The sequence below is a fragment of the Rhinolophus sinicus genome, linkage group LG04 (genome assembly GCF_036562045.2).
Source record: "Rhinolophus sinicus isolate RSC01 linkage group LG04, ASM3656204v1, whole genome shotgun sequence".
Lineage (NCBI taxonomy): Eukaryota > Metazoa > Chordata > Mammalia > Chiroptera > Rhinolophidae > Rhinolophus > Rhinolophus sinicus.
The window spans coordinates 175,259,492-175,282,131 of NC_133754.1; positions in this window are offsets into that span (position 1 = coordinate 175,259,492).

Below are 22,640 nucleotides of genomic sequence, written 5' to 3' on the forward strand. Positions count from 1 at the left end.
CCATTCCACAATAAAGTCTCAAGTCAATAATTAAAAGGAAAAAGAATCGTTGTATTGTCTGGAATACAGAAGAGCCCCCTCTGGTCCAGATTTTGACTTTTAAAGAGCCTACCAAGCTTAGCCATCTTTCTGGGAGGTATGATGGTAACTTATTGCCATGCTCAAGTTGATACCATATATATACCACAGTTTTGTAGTAAAATTAACTCTTTATCAATACATAGAATTGATATGTATTGAGAGAAAAGAAGCTCTTTACTCATACTAATATGAATTTATGTATTCCTCCATTTTTATAGTCTCCATATAAATTTTTTTCTATGTTTAATCCTTTGAAGATGAAAGAATGTTAAGACATCTAAAAATATAATTCTAAATCTTGGGGATCTGGATTTTAGTTTTAATTCTACCCTGTACTGTGTGACCTTGATCAAATTGTTGACCCTCTCTGTTGTTGTTTCCAAAGCTGTAGAAATAGGGAAAAGAAGCGCTTATATATTTTTATAATTAACTGCAATAGTACGTATGAAATGTTCTGTACAGCTCTAATTCATATATTTGATAAATTCTCTTTCTGCTCACTTATGAAAATGACTAGATATATTAGTCAACTTGGTCTTAGCTTATAAAAGGTGGAAGTTGTACGATCAGTATTTAATTAATAGGTATGCTATTATCATTGATTTCCTGGAAAATTTGACAAAAGACACAAGTTCCCCCTTTCCACAAAAATGCACATGGCACGTGCTCGTGAAATTGGGCCTGAATTTCAGTGGAATTGTGCAGCCCCTGAAACCCACCTTGTGTGGACCCAGACGTCTCAGAGTCAGCCTCTCTCCACGTTTCTAGTCCAGACCCCCACCATGAGCCTACTAGGGCAGTGTTGTTCCACAACAAGTAGGCTGGCCCCTTTTTCTGACATCAGCTTTGTAAAGAACGACTACTTTGTGAGTCTTTGAAAGAGAGTGGGTATGATTTGGCTGAGAAGCAGAAAGAAAGCAAATGAGGCAGGAGAGCCTCCGTGGGTCAGGCAGCAGAAGTCACAGCGCAGTGGGAACCTCTCTGCACACCCTTGCTGATGGTGGAGTTCTGTGACCTTGCTAGTCACCAACTTGCCGAGTTCTGCTTCCAAGAACCCAGTGTTCTTCTCAGTCCTCTTACTGACAATTGCCTCTGAAACACCACCTCCCATCTCTCCCTCCAAGTCATGTCCTCTCGTGGCAGAGAGATACTCTGAACCTGGACTCCAGCCCTTTCTCTGACTGTGTTGAATTTCAGGATCTTTGTTAGGACCTCTCTCCCAGATGAGATGGTTTCACAGATGCGATGACACCTCTGAATTGCCATAGAGACTAGTTAAAAATCATAGAGTCATTTGTGGAAAAAACGCTGTTTTTCTTCTGCTTCTTTTCCTGACGACCTTCCAGGAATAATTCCCTGCCTCTTATGTATATGGCTCCATGACTCCCACCGGACTTTATGACCTTTATTCCTTACATACCTGCGATCCCTGCTCTACAAGTAGCCCCTTGACCAAATGGACAACCGTCTACTGTATATGAAAAGAAAGCATGATGCTGAAGGCTGAAGTATAATCGCTATAAAATAAATGAATAAAGGAAAGGATGAATAAAGGAAAGATGAAAAATTAAATGAGTAAATATGTAATGTATGCAAGCATGTCTTCAACCATGATTAGGATGTAGAAAATTCTTCATAAATGTTCCTTCCACTGAGAGGTCTACCTTAATAATCTAGCCTTTACAGCAGGTTCTAATTACAAATATCATAACCATGTAGTTAATATTTATCTCCCTTATAAACTACATGAAAGGGGTTCATTGCTGGAACAAGCACACTACCTGGAACAAATATCAATTCTCAATCTGTACGAATAGACCAAACGAGTCCGCCATCTTTCTCCCTTTTATTTTCCTCTTCATCTTTTATTTTGTGCTTCTTCTTCCTCTTACTTGGGTTCCGATGCTTAGTCACCTCTTCTGTTTCTTCTTCACTCATTTCATTTTTTCCTTTTTTTATACGTCCCTTCTTTCCTACAAAAAATAATTATACTTGATGGTGGTAATGATGATGGTGAGGGCATTAATAATAATCACTATTTGGAGTGTGTTATTTGCCAGGCATTATTCTAAGCATTTTACCTAAATTAACTTGCTAATGTTCCCCCAGATCCTATGAAGTAGATGCTAGTCTAATTCCTGCCCCAGCTTATGGAGCCCATAGGTGGTGGAGGGGGCTGCAAACCAGGGGATCTGCCTCCAGAAGTCACAGTCTTTAACCATTGAGATTCACTGCCTCCCAGAAACCTCAATGGCCTGAAGTAAGGTAGGAATCTTCAGAGCTTTGGATTTAAAGACTGAAATAGGAACATATGGTTTTTAAATTTTCTTTGTTACCCTTTCGCCAATTTCTTAGAAAATTCACTTCAAATTATCAACCTGAAAATGGATTTGACTGGATTAAAAGTCTGAACCACGCTGGCCTCCCCTGCTGTCACAGAAAACCTGACAGCCTCCATAGTTCTTGATCTGGGGAATTATGGGAGAATCTTGAACCTGTCAGGATGTTTGACCAGGCCCTTGTCCTGTGGGTGAATGACAACAGCAGTGTTTCTCTCTCTGCTTGATTTTCTGTCTTGAAGCAGCCAGTTCTCAGAGCTGTACACAGCATTTCTGCAACTGAGGCCACCATTAAAATACGTATGTTGTAAAGGAAAGTGGGCATAGCATCAGAAAGAGGGCACTGGTTGTGACTCAGCACACCTGATTCTTAAAGATCCCCAACTATGTGATACGGAGAAAGTCACTCAACATTTCTAGACCGCAATTTCCCTAATTATTATCTAAAGAGCTTTGGCTTTACAGCATTCAAGGTCCCATTCCACGACAAAATGCTTTGCAACTCACTGAAAACAATACACAAAAGAAGAAAAGCAAAAGGATGCATTGACAGTTTAGGCAGTTTGACTCCAAGGTGGACGGTCGCGACTCTGAAACTGAAATCAGAGCCTCCGTGAGACTATGTATCTCCTCCCATCTGCAAAGAATGGCCTTACTGAGTGTCAGAATAGGAAAAAGACTTATTCAGAGGAGTAAAACAAATGAGAATCTACTGTGATGAAGATGAGCCAGGTGCTGGGAGGTGGTGGAGATCTGTAGGAAGTGAGCATTTAAGTAAGAACAACGATGGATTAAAAAAAACGGGCCTGATGTGATCTGAGAGCTGGAGTCAGTCTTTCTGTGGAGAGCTGGTAGTGAGTGGAACGGAACTACTGAAGTCTGAGTCTGGATGTGCTATTGCGTTTGGCTTTTAGTCACAGAAAATTCCTCTCAAATTGACCCAAATGATGAAGGGGATTTATGAGCTCATAAAGTGAAAATTCAGAAGTGGGAAGCAATTCAGGTGGGTTTGATGCAGTGGCTCGGAGATTTCTAAAAACAAGTAGGTTTCTTCCCTCTGTCTGCTCTGCCTTCTTTTGTGGTAGTTTCAGCTTCAGCCTATGGCTGGCTTCGCTCCTGGAAACAAGAATCAGTAAGCTGTTTCTCCTACCACATTGCCCAGGAAAGCTAGAGGGATGGTTCTGGGTAGCTCTGCCAGGAGCCCAAGGAACTATTTCTTGAAAGCCCAGAGAAAATCTTTCATGACTCACTGACCCACCTCCAGTCACATGTCCAGTATCTAAACTGGTATCTCTGGCCCTGGGCACAGAATGCCTCTGTTACCCAAACCCAGCACCGTAGCAATGAGGTGGTGGTTCCTTATTGGATTACATAAATTATGAACAGCACAAAGGCTGGGCACTTACCTCCCCTGAGCTCATGGCTTCTCAACAACGGAGGAAAGAAAACATGGATGTTGGGCGGCAACACACATGCTCACGCTGAAAAGAAAAACACTAAGAAGAGATGGTATTATATTTTTTCTAGACAGTCAACTCCAAATGACTGGTGGTGGTGTCCTGGAAAGATGGGTTAAGGTGTCTCTTAAGACCTCATGAGAACATGCCATATTTGATGATAAGTGTCTGCTCTGGGCACCGGAAGAGGCAGTCTGCATCATAAGGTTTTACCATTCTTGATAGAGCAGGACACTGTATGACAGAGAAGACACCATGTTGCCAACTTTGTGAGTCTACTTCATTCAGAATCCAGAAGAGATGAAAGCATTGCCAGGTAGCGTTTCCTCCCGTATCTTGTACCATGGACTCTGGCACTACTAAACGTTAGGCTCGCCGAATTGGCTTTTCCAATTCTGAACACTTTTGCCTGTAGACACACTAGAATAAATGAAAATGAAATATATTTAACACAGCAAATGAAGTGAGACAGAACTAAATGCGATGCATAAAATCTTTATTATATCTAGGAAGTAACGCTATTACAGAGCAAGCTGCTGTGAAGATGAGCTCCAGTCCATGATCAGTGCAGGTCTCTTTCCTGATCATTGGACATCAGAGAGTAGGTGGGGACATTGTCCACCCGACTTTCTGGGCTTAGACCTAGCCCCAAAGTGGGAAGAAGCACCGGGTAGTAGGGACAGGCAGAAGTTGGTAAATCACTGTGTTCAAAATATTGCATTCAATAAACGTGTCTAGTACAAACTGAATACATAATTTTCTGCAAGGAAATCTGGAAGATGTGCACACAATTTCTGTTTACAATAAATTTGCACTCTACCTGGGATGGGGGTGGGTGGGTGGTTCCCATCAAGGTCTAACCAGGAAAACAGAAACCACTCTGAGAGGAAATGTGATGCACGGAATTTATTACACAGGTGTTGGAAGAGTTTAGAAGCCAAAGAGGGACAGTGAGGCAACCCAAGATGAGCCACAGCTGAAACCCACTACCATCCTGAAGCTTCTGAGGCAAATGGGAAGAAGTGTGTTACCAGAACCCTGGGCCGCGATCACATGGAACCACAGCAAATCTTCCAAGAGGCCAGAGGAACGTGGGAAACCCAGTGGCTAACGTAGACACTGTGCGAAGTGGGGGGGCGGGGGGGTTGAGGGCTGAGTACCTTGCTTTCTCTCCTTCTCACCCTCCAGTCTCATTTTAATACTCCAATTGGCTGAATTCATCTATATATCAGTTCATAGGGGAATCTGCAGCATCCATGACTCTGCAGCATCCATGACTCTGTTCCACAGGGAAGGGACACAATTAGATCTCAGGGAAAACAGGTCAGGACCAGCACGGGACTGCCGTGATCGCTACAGTTTATTACTGCGTGCCGGAGACTGTGCTAAATATTTTGCATCCCCTGTGTCATCGAACTTTCCCCACAGACCTAGGAGGTACACTCTATTATCAGAGGAAACTGTTTTGGGGCAGGTAAGAACTTCCTCAACTCACACAGCTTGTAAGAGGCTGAGCCAAGACCCAAGCTCATGTCTGTCTGTCTGTCCAGTCTGGGTTCTGTCCATGAGATAGGACATTGACTACCATACAGCAGGATGTTACAATGTATTATGAAGTGTCTACGCTATTCAGAGTACATAGCAAGAGGTCTCAATGGGCACATTGAAGAAGTCATTGTGGAGGCTGGGGCACTGGAGTTATTCCTGCAAAGATGAGAGCACAGTGATGACCTTGGTCAAAAGAGACATGGTGATTATGGGAGGAGGGGGGCAGTTACTGGAGATGCTGATGCAGAAGGGAGGGACAGCATAGGAACAAATAGTAACAGGAAAATGCAGGGCGTTTTAAAGAAGGGGTGTACGTATCAGCTAGCTTAGATGTTGTACCGAATGACATACAAAATACAATTTAGAACCTGAGGTTAGAGAGCCTCTGATTTAGACCAGAGATCCATTTTAGAAGACATCATTTAAACACACATCTTTTGTAATAATCTTTCACATTTGCATAATAAAACTCTTCTGGATTCATTATTCCCGGACAGTCTTCCAGGTAGCACAGGTTACTTTTGCTGACTGTAAGTAATGAAATTGTGGCTCAGGAAAGGTAAGCAACTTGCCGAAGATCACATGGTAAATACTACATGAGAGTGTAGGACTAGAACCCATGCTGCTTAGGTCCTAAGCTCAGACCTCTTCTCACATAATCAATGCGAACTCCTGAAGAAATCATGTAGTTGGTTTCAGACTACATCAATTATTTCCCGGTAATTTAAAATGAGGAGAAACCTTATTCTAAGCATAAGAGAGAGAGATTCATGGATCTTTGACGCAAAGATACAACTGAGACTTGGCATAATACTAGGACTCAGATGAAGGAAACCATCTTAATTGTCTCTTGGTCTGTTTTGTCTTCCCCAAGCCCCAAAGCTTCCTTTTCCAGTCCACTCAGCAAGTGAGAGAAAGGGAAAGACACCCACATCATAGAAAGCACCTGGGTTTATGTGTCTAGTGACTTGGAGATTCATCCCCTCTCTCTCTCTCTTTCTCTCTGTATATATATCTATGTATATAGATAGATATAGATATATATAATATATGTACATATATATGCATATATGTATGTACACATGTACATACATACACATATATACATAAACATACATGCATGCATATATATGTATATGTGTGTGTGTGTGTATATATATATATATATATATATATATATATATATATATATATATATATAAAAATCTGTCTCCCAAATTCTTCTCAGGAAGGAATTTTGATCAGGCTCATTTTGATCAGGTGCTTCTGCTTAGTCCAGTCAGCAGGGAGAAATAAATGTACAAGGTCACACTATTTAAGAAGGTCAGCAGGACTCCCAGTGTGAGTGACAGCAGGGTACTGGCGGGTGGGGAAAAGCCGTGCTTCCACTTCCCAGTAAAGGCCCAGGATGGGTACAGAAGAGAAGCAGGAGGCTCAGTTGTTCCATTCACTTAGAGAAGAAACCCAGGCCTCCTCTGGAGCAAGGCCCTTCAAGCAGAGTAAGCAGAGGGGATGCTTTAGGTCTTGGCATTAATTTACATCCTATCCTGGAGAGGGTTCACCCTCCAGAGTCTTTTGCTCCAGCAAAAGGGGGGTTACCACAGGGAGACACTTAACAACACTCATTTATGGGTTATAATTTCATTCAGAGACCCGAGAGCCTGACTCTCTGGATGCACCCGTCCATAACCAACTCAGGCTCAGCACCATTTCAATCATTCAGGAATAGCATTTTACAATAAAAATGCCCCTTACATGTATACAGTTAAAGTATGTCCATTGCCCTCATTGTGTTTAATTCTCACAATAACTATGATAGGAAGGGTAGGAAAAGGCTTTTTCCCCCCTATTTTAACACACACATCTATTGAGGTTTGCAGAGGCTCACAGCATTGCAAGGTACCATTTCCATTGGATGGCAGGTCTCTTTCTTCCCAATCCAGGGTTCCTTCCTCTTTTACCACAATGTTCACCTTACAACATCCCTCTTCTATTTCCTTCTTTTTCTAAATTTTATTGACCACCCCCTTTGACTTCCTACTATCTCTTTGAATGTCTTTTTCCTTCTATAACTTAAAATTCCGTGTTATCATTGAGTCTCCGTTTACTACCATGTTCTTCCTTTCACTGCTCACTGTTTCCTACCACAGCTAAGTCTGGGGATGTGGGGGCAGCATGACAACAGGTAATGCTTTCCAATACCTGATAAAAAGCACACCTGGTGAAGCCACAATCCCTAGCTTAAACAGACAACCAGAATAAAACACACGCTAGAGAGACACCTCCTCCCCACTGACATTGGATTGTTTGGGTTCTTTTTTAGAGCACTATAATAACCAGAGTTATCATAAATGCATTATTTCATCTCTTTTCATCTTTACTTTTATCTCTATGTAAACATTTTTCAGATTTTAAAAAATATAATTCAGATCTGAAGGAGTGGTACCCAATATTTTTCTTTTTAAAATGCGGTGGTTTGGCATCGGAGAGAGCCATCCCCACTCACTGTCACACAGCCCTGTTACTATGTCCCACCTTCAGGAAGGCGGTTCTTCTCCACAGTCCTCTTTAGACGTGCATGCATTTGGAATTTACAGGTCACGATTTGAGGAAATAGGACAATAGTGGTGGTAATTTTCCATAAGGTGTACTATTATCCATGTAGTGGATACACGACGCAGAGATAAAGACTACAGATATCTGTACTGACTGGAATTGTGAATGCGAGAGTCAGAAGCAGCTGCAGAAATCCTTCACTTTGAGCCATCAAGGAAACTGAGTTAAAGTGTAGCAGAGAGACTGGCGGGAGCCCACCTGCACAGGAGCTTTTCAGCACCCCGGGTCACCAGGGTATCCAGCAAACCGCACTGTCCCCTTTGGTCCTTAGACCGGCTGCCCCATTGTGTTGACATGAAGCATTCAGGAAGAATCAGTGAAATCATCTTTGGAAATTTCCAGCTGGGTGGCACCCTCCTAATACCAGGGTTAAAAGCGTGTGGTGGGTGTAAAGAGCATTTCCAAAGGGCAGGCTGCGGGGGTGGCGAAGTTGGGGGTAGACTGGGGAGAGACGGAAAGAAAAGGTTTTTTTTGTGATGAGCCTCTCACTGAGAGCCAAACTCATCCAGTGGGGGCCGTTTGTTTGATGTATGTTTAATTATGGATATCTATTTAAGCGTGGAGTGGTGAATTCATGGGGTGGGCTGCTTCTCTTGGGAGAGGGTTCAACCTTTTCCTTCTCTTTTCTCCAGCAGGAAACAAGAGAAGGGAGGGTGTGGGGATGAGTGGGTGGGGTTGAGTGCAGTTGTGAAGTCTGCCAGGATGCAAATCTTGTTGCTGAGCAAATCATGGCCTTTCCCAGGCACCCATCTAGGAAAGTTGGCCTAAATATGGAGGGAAGATGTATAGTGCAAGGAACACTTATCTAGAAGGAGAAGGTTGGGCAGAGAGTAGGTAACCCAAGAAGGCCGACCTCCACTTATAATGAGAGATTGATGGAGCAATCTATTAAAATATTAATAATAAGCCAACAAACACTGATAGGCCTGACTATGTACCAGACATTGTACTTGACACTTGGCCTCAATTATTTCATTCAATCTTCCCATCAACCTTATCTATGCGAGTACATAGTGTTACCCCTTCAGTACAGATAAATGGGACCAGAGAAGTTAGTCAATTGCCAAGGTCACAAAACTAGTGAGAGGAGATAGGGGCTTGTGGCTGAAATTAATGTGTTCCAAGGCCTGTGTTGAGTAATAGGAAGAGGTCATTTGACTGCGTTCGTGCATAACAGAAACAGTTTGCTATTTAGAGCCAAATCCCAAGTCTTCTCTGACTCCTGCATCTGTGCTGCTAACCACCGTGTCACATGGTTTCTTTTTAAACCCTTGGCCAGCCCCAAGTGCCCAAGAAAATAAATCAGCCAATGGGAATCAGACAGGATTGGGTAAATAGCAAAGTCTGGTGAGAAGATGAGAGTCAAACAAAGGGAAGAACAAAGCAGCGTTGAGACACCTTGCAGGCAAGCTGAGAATAAAAAGCTCATGGTTATGACAAAGAATTTACTCTCACAGGCTTGTTTTTCTATTTTCTCCCCCTGTCCCCCAGCTGATCTGATGACAATCTCATTCCAACTAAATTCTCCTGTGTCGTACATCTCTGTTTTTTCCATCTCATTTCTCTCACCTATTTTGTTTCCATTCTGTTAAACACTGCCTCCCCTTCCTTCCTGACCGCTCCATTTTCTGCTTGGCCTGGGGACGCTTCTCAAGCACCAGATGGTCTCAAACAGCCCGTCTTCTTCCTCTGCGGGGCGATAACAGCTTTTAGCTGATCTACTGGTCATCTAGGGGCAGGGCAGCGTCTACCCAACAAAGGACCCAGTGTAAGTGGCATGAGAAGCAGAAAGAAGGAAGATGAGGAAAAAGGAATGAAGACCAGGGATATCATAGGGAGATGACAGAAGAAAGCAAAATGAGAGGCAAAAAGGATGCAAAGAATGAAAAGGGTTGGCCCTGTGGCTCAGGCAGTTAGAGCTCTGTGCTCCTAACTCCGAAGGCTGCCTGTTGGATTCCCACATGGGCCAGTGGGCTCTCAACCACAAGGTTGCCAGTTCAATTCCGCAAGGGATGGTGGACTCTGCCCCCTGCAACTAAAATTGAACACGGCACCTTGAGCTGAGCTGCCGCTGAGCTCCCAGATGGCTCAGTTGGTTGGAGCACGGGCTCTCAACCACAAGGTTGCCAGTTCGACTCCCGCAAGGGATGGTGGGCTGCGCCCCTTGCAACTAGCAACAGCAACTGGACCTGGAGCTGAGCTGCGCCCTCCACAACTAAGACTTGGAGCTGAACTAAGATTGAAAGGAAAACAACTTGACTTGGGGGGAAAAAAAAAGTCCTGGAAGTACACACTGTTCCCCAATAAAGTCCTGTTCCCCTTCCCCAATAAAAATCTTTTAAAAAAAAAAAAAAGAATGAAAAGAAAGATAGAAAAGCTTTTAATTCAAGAAATAAAGGGAGGAAAATAAGACCAAAAAATGATAAAGAGAAATAGAAAGGGGGAGAGAAAAACTAAAAGGCAGAGGAGATGGGAGAAAAAAATACTGAGAAAATAGTAAAGGTAAGGGGCCTGGGTGGAGGAGTGAAACTTGACTGAAGGGGATGAAAAAGCAAACTGGAATAAGCAAGTTGGGAAGCAGCGAGAGGCATAGATCCCCAGCAGAACGAAATACGGAGAGAAAAGGAAAACAAACCCAGCGGGAAGAAGACAGATGCAAGCAAAACAAGATTGAGAGAGATTCTTAGAATGAAAAGATTATTTTTTCAAGACTGTCTTTTCCCTTGCCTCAGCAGACACACCATTTTATTTAACAACGCGGGAGCATATTAAAATAACTGAAAAACAAGTAATGTTGTGGAACTGTGTATGTAGGGGATATTCTTTGGTCAGTGATGTTGCCTTCATTTAAGCTTTAGGAAATATGCAGTCTTCATCATAATAGCTAATGTTAACTGAAAATGCACTATGTGCTTGCACTTTGCATGTATTATTGCATGTAATTCTCACATTGAGCCAATGGTGCAGTTACTATTGTCTGTGGTTCTTAGAATATGGAGGCTTACAGGGGATAAAGTACCTGCAAAGTACTGTACATGCTACACCCAGCACCAGACTCAGGCAATCCAACTCCAGAGCCCGTGTACCTGGCACCATCCTGGTGGCCAGGGGATAATCAGAGATAAATAAGACAGAACCTTGGCCCCCAAGAAAATAATGGGATAGTAGTGGGGGAAGATATGTAAAGGCACAGCTCACATTAGGTGGGAAAATTGCTTTCTAGGAGGTAAGAACTAACTGTAGGGATAAAGATGTGGAAAGGCCCTTCATGGGCAGGGGTTGAAGGAAGGGTAGAAGTTCTCAGCAAATGCTTTCTATAAAGAGACAGATAATATATACTTTAAGCTTTGGGCTGCAGGACCTTATGAAAACTACTCAACTCTGCCTTGGGAGCTCCAAAGTAGCCATGAATTGACAATGTGTAACTAAAGAAACAATCATGGACATTTTCCAAGAGGACCTGTATTAATGGCAATAAAATTTGAATCTCATGCCATTTTCATATGTCACAAAATATTATCTTTAAAAACTGTTTTTCAAGCATTTGAAAATGTAGAAAACATTTTTAGCTCCAGCAGTAGGATGGATTTGTCCTGAGGTCTGTAGTGGACCAACTCCTGTTATGTCAAAATGAGGGAAAACATTCCCAGTAGAGAGGGGCATGGACAAAATCAGAGTGGTATGGAAAGACTTGGGGTTTCCTGAGTATTTCTGTTGTCTGACTCAAGTGCCACTGGTAGCCTAGGGCGTGATGGAGGTTGGGCTAGACATGTGTGTTGGATTTCAGGACAATGCAGAGCCCTCGAAATAAGTTTTAAGCAGGATTTTACCACATCCCAATTTAATTTTAGATATAAACAACAAATAGGGAAGATTAGAGTCTAATAATATTTGAGGCATGGGCTAAAAAAAAAGAACTTAGCTAAAGCAAAGGCAACTATGTGGAAACAGGGACAATTCTGAATATTGTTTAGGCAGTCAAATTGACAGGCTTTGGTGGGTGAATAGTTTGGAAAGAAATGAAGTAAGACTGTCTGAGATGCTGAGATGCGTAGCATGTTTTACTTGGCAGTTGTGCTTAGGAGGTAAACCAAAAGACTTAAGTGTAAGGATTATGAGCTAGTGTGTGTGTGTGTGTGTGTGTGTGTGTGTGTGTGTGAAGTTTTCTGATTACAAACTTAATAATATATGGTTATTCTAGTTAAGGTAAGGTTAGATACCTTAACTAAATGTAATAAATTAATCAAAGATGATTAGTGATGACCAAATTCCTCTGTGCACCACTTCAAATCCTGTGGAACTCACCCCTTTTTCCAGCCACGTCAGTGGTGAGTGGCCTAATCCAGGTGTAACCTCGTAGTACCTTGCCACAGACATGCATTAGGCACCTCTAGCTTTTGCCCCAGGGCTTCTCTGGCTCCATATCGAGGAACACCTACAAACAATATGTTGCCTGGAAACATGTGCGACCTGGAAGCCAGAGTCAATGTCAAAAGGATTAGCTCTTGCCCAACCAGAGTTGGGAACAGATATTTCAATGGCTCCTCCTTCTCTCCCATAGGTAGCTAGTTCTGAGATGGATGCATAAGCCTCCTCAGAAACCTTGGTGGGTTTGAGCAGCATCCATCTGCAGTGATGGTCAACTTAGCAGCACACACTTAGCTTCCCTTTTCTCACTCCTCCTCTGACTCACTTCACTGGCCTCTCACTCTGGCTTCCTGTATGAGCAACCTAAAAATTACCTGTCAAAAATTATTCTTTTAAAATGTTGTATTCTTAGGAGAACTCATGAAAAGGAAGTCGCTTACCAATAGAAGCTTATTTTTTTGCCCAGATAACCTGCAACTGTGCCAGGCAGCTTCTAAGTGGTTACTCTGAGTCACAAGTTCTTTCCATTGTGTGGCTCTGACATCTTTTAGGACCTCAGAGTCCCCTCTGAAGGAAACAGCGGATGGCAAAGGCACACCTGTTTCTTTAACCACCTCGGGCCTCGTGTGACGTGTACTCCATCCTCTTCGTTCCATCGGAAGGCATGGAGTCACATGACCCTACCCAGACACACACCTGGGACAGGTAGTTCCTGCTCAGCAGCCTTTTCTTAGCCGACTCTACACTATGGAAGGAGCACATATGTTTTGGTGAACAGCTAGTCATTTCTACCTCAGTGTTCAAGGTGAAAAATTTGGAAAATAAAAATATAAAAAATAAATTGAAATCCCTATGACTGCATCATCTAGAGAGAGCCACTATTTCATTTTGAAGTATTTCTATCTTTCCTTTTTTCTGTATAGTGCATCATATTTTAGAAATGTGTATTTTATACATATTACTTATATATATATATTATAAACTTAAAACCCTACAGTAATCACAGGTTTACATTCTGCTCTATTCACATAATACCTTGTTCTGTTAATATTATAATAATTATATTATTAATTTATATAGTAATTCTATAAATCAATGTTATAATACTTAATGGAAATCTCATTTCATTTATAGTCTTCTTGAGGTGTCAGAAAGGCTGAATCTGAGTTAACCAATCATGTACAAACTGGAGACAAACCTCAACAGGCACAGGTGCAGCTCACACTCTGGGGGAAGATAAGACCTGAACACAAATAAACATATGTTCTATTAAGTTAAGAGGCAATTCGTGAATTGGGGGGCTGCAGAAATGAGGCCACCAAACGCTTTATGTGTCCTGACTTTAGCCACTAATCTTTTATTTTTCCTTTGAAAGCTTAATGTAAAGAATGAAACACTCTGTAGATATTAGGTGTTCCAGAAAGGAAACACCAATTTTTAATTAATACACATGTCAACTATTATTGCTACCAACACAGAGTCTATAATGGAGCCCCACAGAGACTAGGAAAAGGGAGTGGGAGGCTAGAGTTATGTCCCCATTTTGAAACAATGTGTCATCTGTGGTAGTCATGGGGTTTAGGAGGATGGGGTTTGTTTTCCATTAGGGATAGAATACAGGGAAGCATGTCTGTAATGGGCAGTAATCAAATTCCTAAAGAAGAAAAAACTATTTTGTTTGGGACAAACATGTCTCCTTCCTTCTTTCCCTTTTTACTACCCTTGTAATTGAAACACTAATGCTCCTCCCATTGAATTGCGCATCAAACTCACCCAGAGCTAACTTAACTCCAGGAGGATTTCTGTTATCTATCCTGTTTATACCAAAGCTGCCATGCAAGTAAATATTCCAAATCTTCAAATTCTGTGGACACATGGCCCCAAAGAGATTTTCTACTTTTACTCCACCAGAGAGCCGTGTAGATAGAGTCATGGGGGTTCCCAGGGGGAACCTCTGACTTCCATTAGGGATAAGAGAGTGCAGAAGGCCCTCCATTCCTGGAGGAAATGGAACCTACTCTACAGGGAGGGTTTCAAATTCTAATTATTGTTTAATTATCTGAAAAACAATATATGGCTGAGAACTTGCTCTAGAGTCAAAGTAACTGGGTTGAATCCCGTGTGATGTTTTCTAAGAAAGTGACCTTGGCAAAGTCCCTTAACTTTTCTGTATGTCCTGTATAAAACAGGGCTAATAACATGCAGTATCATGGAGTTCCTGTGAGAAATCTATGCTATAAAGCATGGAAAGCATTTTGCAGTGTCTGGCTCATGGCAAGTGTCCCGTACATGTTATCCCATTGTGCCAAGCCCTAAAGAGAGGCTAAATGGCATTTGCAAAATTGTCTTCAATCCTGAAACAGCTTAGAATGTTTAACATTTACTTTAACGTTTTTAAAGACTTTGACACATTTTCTAAAATGTACATAGAAAAATAAAACTTTCACAAAGACCTAAGAGAATTTTGCAAAAGAAAAGCAAAGAGGGAAGATTGTTCCCATCAGTCATGAAGACAAAATCATAGTAATAAAAAGTGATGGATTTAAGTAGTGAAGGTCAGACAGAGTAGTGAAGGAAAAGAATTTAAAGATTCTTAATAAAGAGTACAAAGAGCTTAAATCTGACCCATTTATCTGTAGCAAGTTAGTATATGGTGGAGATGCTACTAAAAACAATGAAGAAAGGACGAATTATTTAATAGAGGGTGCTGGGAAAACTGGATCACTGTGGAGAAAAAATATGGATCAAAGGCTTATATGTAAAAGAAAAATACACACACACACACACACACACACACACACACACACCGAGGGTGCCAAAAAAATATATACACATGACCTGTATTCATCGTCTGTTATCAGTATATATTATTACAATTTTAATACAGTTTTTTCCTTTCTTAAAATGTGTATACATTTTTTGGCACCCTCTGTATGTGTGTGTGTGTGTATATATATATATATATCCAATAGTTCACAATACCCTGTTTCCCCAAAAATAAGACCAACTATATAATCAGCTCTAATGAGTCTTTTGAAAAAAAAAAGTAAGACCAGTCTTATTTTACTATGCTATAAGACCGATGTAATACAATATAATATAACATAATATAATACTGGGTCTTATATAAGACTGGGTATAATATAATTAATATAATATGATACCCAGTCTTATATTAATTTTTGCTCCAAAAGACGCATTAGAGCTGATTGTCCGGCTAGGTCCTATTTTCGGGAAAACACAGTATCAGAGAATTATGACCTTGTGGTAAACAGGTTCTTGTTAAATACAACCTGAAATGTATAAACTATAATTTTTTGGAAAAGGCATGGGCTTTTATGTCAGAGTTATAGATATTTATTTAAAAATTGATACCGCAGACGAGACAGATTAACCTATTTTGAGATATAGTATTATATTTGCAATGACAAAATATGACAACATCTTTCCTTTGTTCTGATCTTAGGGGAAAATATCTAGTTTCTGATCATTTAGTATAACGTGAGCTGTAGCTGTGTTTTTTGTTTGTTTGTTTGTTTGTTTGTTTGTTTTTCCATAAGTATTCTTTATCAAGTTGAAGAAGCTCCCCTCTATTCTTAGTTTGCCCAGAATATCTATCATGATGAGGTGTTGGGATTTGTAAAATGCTTTTCTGCATCAGTTGATCTCATCCTGTGATTTGTCTTCCTTAGCTTGCTGATGAGTAGATTACATTGATTGGTTTGGGGACCAGCCTTGCTTTCCTAGGATAAATCCCATTTGGTGGTATTGTTTAATTCTTAATAGAGAAGGTGTTAAAAAAAAATGTATACACATTTTACGAAAGGAAAAAAAAAAGCTGTTGAAATTATGCTGATGGCAACCACTTTGAACACCCCTTGTAATTGCAGAAGTCAAATGTGACTTGTATTCGTCTTTTGTTATTGGCATCTATTGAGTGTTATAATTTTATTACTTTTTTTTCTCTTTTCTTAAAATGTGTTTGCATTTTTTTGGTACCCTCTGTATACATTGCTAGATTTGGTTTGGTGATATTTTGTTGAGAATTTTTCATCTATGTGTGTGTGTGATACTGGTCTGTAGTTTTCCTTTTTTGTAATGTCTTTATCTGGTTTTCTTATTAGGGTAATGTTAATCTCATAGAATGAGTTAAGAAATGTTCCCTCTACTTCTATGTTATGGAAGACATTTGGAGAATTGGGGTCATTGGCTTTTTAAATGTTCAGTAGAATTCACCTGTAAAACCAGCTTGGCCTGGTGATTTTGGGGGAAGTTCATTCAATTTTTAAAATATATGTAATTATATTCAGATTATTTTTCTTTGTGTGAGTTTTGATATTTTCAGTCTTTTAAGGACTTTGTCGATTTCATCTAGGTTATCAAATTTGTGAGCATATCGTTTTTCGTACTTTTCTTTTATTATCCTTTTAATGACTCCACTTACATTTCTGATATTGGTAATTTGTACCCTTTACCTGAGGGTTATTAGCCTGGTTGATGTTTATCAATTTTATTGATCTTTTCAAATCCTGAGTTTTTGGTTACATTGATTTTCTCTATTGCTTTCCTGTTTTCAAATTCATAGATTTTTGCTCTTATTTTTATTAATTACTTTATTCTGACTGTTCTGGACTTAAATTTATTTTCACTTCTCTATTTTCCTGAAGCATAGATTGTTATTGATTTTTGATCTTCTCTAAAATATATATTTAGTGCTATACATTTTACTTTTAACTCTACTTTCACAGCATCCACACGTTTTAATCAGTTGTATTTTAATTTTTTATTTAACTCAAAGTATTTTAAAAGTCCTCTTGTGACATTGTCTTTAACCAATGTGCTACTTAGAACTATGCTGTTTACTCTCAAAATATTTGGGGATCCTGCATTTATCCTTCGGGTATTGATTTCTTGTTTAATTCCATTGTCGTCTGAGAGCACGCTTTGAATTCTGTTCTTTTAATTTTTTAATGTGTGTTTTATGGCCCAGGGTGTGGTATCATGGTGAATGGTCCTTGTGAGCGTGAGAAGAATATGTATTCTGCTGTTGTTAATGGAATGTTCTATAAACGTCAGTTAGATAAAGTTGATTGATAGTGCTGTCCCGGTCAACTGTATTCGTACTGATTTTCTATCTGCTTGATCCGCCAGTTACTGACAGAAAAGCAGTATTGGCTTCTTCAATTGTAATAGTGGGCATATCTCTTACTCCTTTCAGTTCTATCAGTTTTTGCCCATGCATTTTCACTTTTATTTGCACTTGGCTTATTGTTAGGTGCATACGTATTTAGGATTATTATTTCTTCCTGGAGAATTGACCTTTCTATCATTCTGTAGTATCCCTTTTTATCCATGATAATTTTTTCTTGTTTTGAAATCCACACACAGATCAGTATTTGTTTTTAATGTGATGATTGAATGTTTTGAAATTATCATATAGGTTGCTGGTATTCTACTCCTTGATTTGACCTCTGTTCCTTGTATTTTGTTGCCCTCCCCTCCCCTGCTGAACTTAAAATTCTCCCTCTAAGTTTCCACCAAAGGACTTTGTGTCTTTATTTTTTCCCGGTAACCACAGCCAGCCGCTGGTTGCACTTCATTTCCTACAGAAACTCAGCTGCTTGCGTACTTATCAGGAACAGCTGTCAGACAATCTGGAGGGGAAGCTGATGATGCTTTACTTGGGGGGGAGGGCTGCAGATGGAGGGAGAAAGTAAAGGCCTTGGAGGCATCCAGAGGCTTGGATGGAGGGTATGGAGCGGGATGTCAGAAAGGAACGGGACACGACCAGAAGTCTTGCTGCCTGTGCCTCCACCCCTTGGCCCTTGGGGTAAGGGCCACTGTGGGCTGTCCAGACCTAAGGGCCCAGAGGTAGTGAGAGTCAGTGCGTTTGCAGCAGACATCAGTCACTGGAGTGAAACTACTTGTCTCTGGGAAGAGATAAGCTACTTCCTCCTCATTTGGGCCACATTCTCACTCCCTGAATGGACCCCTCTTCTCACACTGAGAATGGCTTTTGGGTCCTAGATGTGAGAGGAAAGCAGAAAAATTTAAAACTGTTAAAACAGTCCCTGTGTAACGGCAGTGTGAGAAACAGCATACTCGGTTGAAAGCAGCAGTGGTCTGGGAAGTTGGTAGACCTGCTTTTTGGACCTGAAACTGTCGCGTAACCATAGGCAAATAACAGTCTCTCTTGGCCTTTGTTTCTTCATCCTTTTGCATTGAATGAAATATGTTTCAGTAACGAAAGTTAAAGAACAACAACAACAAAAACAAAAACAAAAATAAACAAACAAACAAAAAACATGAAAGAAAAGCCCTGGATAGTAGACTGTAAACTCAATGTTAATCTACGGCATGATGACGTAACTGAAGAAGGAAACTAGGGTGATGTTAGACTGCTTAAGGAGGGAGAGATCCATTCTCTTTTGTTCTGCATGGGTCAGATTTTCTGAAATGCAAAGACTAATTCTGAATCATACTTTTAGAGGGCACCCGCAGGGATGAGAACCTGGGAGAGTGAATGAGAAAGCTAAAAATCAGAGAGATGTGCAATCTGGTGCAAAGGAGACCGGGGAGAAGATTCGATTTATTTTATAATAACAATGGTTAACATCTGGTTACAACTTAGGAAATACTTGTATTGTGCTAGGCACTGTCCTGGTAACTTTGAATGCAGCATTTGCTTAATTCTCACATCTTGGTCTGAGGGGAACTATGTGTGTGTGTGTGTGTGTGTGTGTGTGTGTGTGTGTGTCTGTCTGTCTGTCTGTCTGTCTCTGTAGGAAAACCAATGAAACAGATTTAATGAGTGTACATAAAATAACTGTTTTTAACACCACATAGTTAAGAGTAGAGCCTACCCTGTCTGACCATAATCCTAGCCCCGAAGTCGTAACTGCCACAGAATGGGGAAGCAGTCTACAAGTCCTTGCCTAGTGTTCAGAGGTGCTTCGTTTGTATCAAGCAGCCGATCCAGGACCTGTGGGTGAAAGTCATATGACAGCAGCACACACCTGATTTAATTATGAACTTCTTAACAAATGAAACTTCAAGACAATTGGGTGGTCTGCCTCCATAGGGTCAGTGGCCCCCGGATTGACCGGATTCAATGAAACAGAAGTGAGGCAGATGTTTTCCTGGATATCTTTATGGTCATTCATGCGCAATACAGAGTGGGCTAGTGATCTCCAAGGTCCCTTTTGACTCTAAGGGTTTATGAGTCTTTGCTTGTCAAGTGTTAAGCGTTGGTGCTCTTTGGACGCCACAAAGCACGCAGTGTTTCTCTTGATTAAGATTGTTGGGTATCAGCATTCCTCAAACCCTAAGAGAAATGTAATAAATACATTAAAACAAAACCCACCATTTATTGATCCCGTACTTAGTTCCGCACACTTAGCGCTTCACAGAGTATGCACTTAGGTTGAATCCTCATCACTTCTTGGGAAGTCTGTTTTATAATAATTTCATAAAGGGAGGGGGAACCTGATATTCATAGATATTATATAGTGTCTTCAAATTCACGAGCTCAGTAGGTAGCAGAAGAGAAATTGGAACCCAAACCTGTCTGCTGCTAAAGCCTTGTTTCTTACCACTCAGTAAGAAACCTACATACCGATTCCCTCCAAAAAGTAAAATCCCCCTATTATTGATGACATATCTGACATATATGAAAAGGAATCTCTCACAGACTAACAGTTTCCTACTTGCCTTGTGCTCTCAATGAACCTAAAAAACTTTGATGAATACAATGGGTTATTACTACTCTTATTGCAAAGAGACTGAAGATATTCCTGCGTGTCACTCTTGTGATAACTTGTGGGACCAGAATACCTTAATAACCCTGAATGACTTTGTAGTGAACCACTGTGACTTGGCACATGGAACCAGACAAGTCCACAGTTCTAAGGCTGACTGCCTTGCTCGGACCCTCAATACTTGACAAATCTGAACGTAGAATCCATGTGTTTAACCTTAGTTAGTTCTCCTTTCTTCCCACACCAGCAGTGTTGATCATAAAAAGTCAGTAAGCTGTGGGGGCTCTGTTTATTATGACTAGTACTTCAAATCTCATTTTCTCATTCCTTCATACGGTCTCTATAAAGTGTTTGCTATGTGTATTATACAAGTTGCCAACGTAAAGCAGTTTGGGACAAATCTATCTAAGAGAAAGGAGAATCTGTGCCTGGGCTCTGAGGTGAGAATCAAGTCCAGAGAAGGTCCCTTCCCACCAACAGAGAAATTGATAGCAACAGATGATTTTCTTCTGCTGAGTTCAGACTCGGCTCTTGAACTCAGCAAAAGGAAACAAGGGACTGAAATGATTTCTGAAGCACATTTTGAAAGGGGAGCAATATTTCTCTCTCTGGATTTTATGGAAAGAATTATTAGACATATAGAGGAGAAAGGGCCAAACAGTTGAACTCCCATGATTTGCTTCTGCACTTCTCATAAGCAAAGAGTTGATCTCAGAAACTAGAATAGAATGCAAAATAAACTCAGCCGGCCAATGAGCTGTCATTGCACATCAGTTATCTCTGTCCTTGTGGCCAGAGACTGGGGAGGGAAAGTAGCCATTTTCCCTCCTGCAGTGTTGAGGAAACCCTGAAGGTCTGTACACTTGGGCGATGTCCATATTCCAGCACAGTGCTTCCAAAGGTGAATTTGTGGCCTTGGTTTCCTCCAAGTGTCCATGTATAATACTTACAGTGATTGAAAGGCTCTCAAAATTATTACAGGTGGTACATAAATCCACCACTAAGAAAAAGTAAATCACATGATGAGAACTTATTTTCATTTTCATTTTCTTCCAATCCTTCAGATGAAGTTAAGGAGAAGGTCTCAGTTTCGGACTCATAGGTTTTTAACACATAATTTACCTTCCTTTCTTAACCAAGGGAAAAAATAGACTTTATACCAAGAATCTTGGACCAGCAAGAATATCCAGCTAGGATTCAATCAAATTTAATTGTTTCCGTTGGATTTAATTTTAAAGATATTGTTGATACTCATTATTTGCAGATTTCACATTTGAGAATTCACCTACTTGCTAAAATTCATTGGCAACCCCAAATCAGTGCTTGCAGCATTTTGCAAGTGGACATGTGCAGAGCGGTGAGAGAAATGGCGTCACACTACTTCTGTGTTCCCAGCTAAGGTTGAACAAGGGGACACTCTACCTTCTTGTCTCAGATTTGGTACTATAAACAAGTGTCCTTTTCATGGTCTGTTTAGTGCCACACTTTTTGCATTATTGTGGGGTTTTTACTGTTAGTGATTTTGCTGTTTAAAAGGGCCCCTAAGCATAGTGGTAAAATGCTATCCTGTGTTTCTAAACACAAGGATGGATATGCCGTACAGAGAAAATCTGCACGTTAGATAAGCTTCACTCAGGCAGGGGTTATAGTGCTTGGCTGTGAATTGAATGTTAATGAATCAACAATATATATGAAATCAACTATAAATATTAAACAAGGTGTCTTTACCCAGAAATATACCTTTGGGAAAAAAAAACAAAACACATATTGTATTGATTAGTTGATGAAAATGTGTGACCAGAGGCTTGCAGGAACCCAACCCTGTATTTCCCCTAGGTGCAGTGGTTCAGTATTTGTCAATTCTGTGTTTGTGGAGACTTTATAGAACAGACCTACCATGAATAATGAGAATCAACTATACTATTTTAGGCAAGTGATTTGAACCTTTCATTTATGCTTGTGCTATGTCAAGTATCCTTTAGGATGAATTTATTTAAGTAAAAAAGCAAGTTTATTTAAATAAAGGAACAGTAACTTACACATAAATATTACAGCTTGCTTGCTGGTATAGCCAAAATTTGAAAGCAGTAAGGAAAAGTCTGAAGTTTTGGGGTCACTTCTCTGCTTTTTGGGTAACCTGCCAAAATACCGAATCAGTCACTGAGCCTCAGTTGCCCTTAGCTCTAAAATGACTAACCTTTTTCACACAGTGAGGTGCTTCTGAAAAAACAAATGCAGGAACATTTTGAAACCTATAGACAACCTTCCCAATGTGAGGGAGGAATCACCACAATGATTGTTATTCTCTTGATGACAAATTGTGAGGATTAGCTGCTACTGTGAGCGCCCCTGCTACTGCAGTTCCATCTGTCAGAAAAAAAAAAAAAAAAAAAATGCATATTTGATATGCCCCCCCACCTTCATTACCCACTAATAATGAAAAAATAATGACCTTTTTTCCCATGTTGGTGAAT